Source organism: Emys orbicularis, chromosome 25 (assembly GCF_028017835.1).
Source record: "Emys orbicularis isolate rEmyOrb1 chromosome 25, rEmyOrb1.hap1, whole genome shotgun sequence".
Taxonomy (NCBI): Eukaryota; Metazoa; Chordata; order Testudines; family Emydidae; genus Emys; species Emys orbicularis.
In genome coordinates, this window is record NC_088707.1 from 17,168,015 (window position 1) to 17,169,456 (window position 1,442).

The following is a 1,442-nucleotide window of genomic DNA, read 5'->3' on the forward strand; positions in this document are numbered from 1 at the left end:
CAGCCTCTCCTCATAAGTCATGTGCTCCAGACCCCTAATCATTTTTGTTGCCCTCCGCTGGACTCTTTCCAATTTTTCCACATCCTTCTTGTAGTGTGGGGCCCAAAACTGGACACAGTATTCCAGATGAGGCCTCACCAATGTCGAATAAAGGGGAACGATCACATTCCTCGATCTGCTGGCAATGCCCCTACTTATACAGCCCAAAATGCCGTTAGCCTTCTTGGCAACAAGAGCACACTGTTGACTTATATCCAGCTTCTCGTCCACTGTGACCCCTAGGTCCTTTTGTGGTGAACATCTGCAGTGGCTGTTGAAAGGCGTCTAGATAGTGATCTTTGGGAAGAGCTGGCTGAAGAGCCTTCCTACTAACCAGGAGATCCTGGCTTGGCCTGCCAGTTCTTCCTTGCTGAACCTAGCTTGTCTGCTAGGCTCTTTTTTTGTATCTCTTCTCATAAAAAGAAAAGACCTCGCAGCGCAATCCTTGTAAGTGCTTGTTCAAGACAGAGAGAGCCTTCCTTGCGGCTAAGTCTTGGAAAGTGGCAAATGAGAAGTCTGGAGCTGATGGAAAGGTTACCATGACTCAGAATTGAGCTGAGATTGCTGCGACTGAAACTCAGGGCACTTACTAACCACTATATGATCAAAGCGGCTGGTGGGAGAAGCGCATGTTAGAAGCCCTCTGTCAACTCAGCTGTGGTTTTCTGTGCACAGAGAGCCAGACACCTCAAGGTCTGCAAGTCGTGAGGGAAATGGGGTACATCTGTACTTTGGCATTTGAAGGTGTTGTCTTAGACCATCAAGTGGAACAATTGCATCCAAGCTCTTGAGGCAGGCACCATGGCTTAGCTGGCTAAAGCACTTGTCTAGTAAACAGGAGATCCTGGGTTCAACTCCCAGTGGTCCCTTGTTGTGTGGCTTTTGTCTCCTCTGCTCACATTTTCCTCTGTCTTTCTAGGACACAGAAGAGACTTCTCTTGGCAATCCAAGTAATTGCTTGCTAAGGAAAAGGCTTCTTTGGAGAGGAGCATTGGAAAGAATCAAATCACAAGCCTGGAGCTGATGAAAAGGCTGCTGTGACTGGCATTGGCAAGATGGTTGCTTCGAGTGCAATTGCTGCAACAGGAGCCTGGGCCACATGTCCTTGTGATTCGCTGGGGATGTCTGCGCAATCTCTGCAGGTCGTGCAGGAAATGGAGAGTTACTCTCCTGTCACCTTCCTTTTGATTGTCATTGATGAAAAACTGAGCAGTTAGGAGAAAAGTCCCAGAGAGCAGTACCGGATTTACCATGGCACCAATGGCTCCATAGCGCTGGACCCAAGCTCAGAAGGGGCCCATATCCAACCCCTCTGCTCCCAGTCCTCTGACTGCCCTGACCCCTATCCACCCCCCCACCCCCTGACAAGCCCCCCGGGACTCCCACACTTATCCAACCCCCCC

The 1,442-nt window shown here is 49.9% G+C and overlaps 1 non-coding gene across 1 annotated transcript; it reads left to right on the forward strand.

The window, feature by feature from the left end:
• Positions 1-834: 834 nt before the first annotated feature.
• On the forward strand, positions 835-908 carry TRNAT-AGU (transfer RNA threonine (anticodon AGU)). The gene has a single exon. It is a non-coding gene; the product is annotated as a tRNA-Thr (tRNA).
• Positions 909-1,442: the final 534 nt, after the last annotated feature.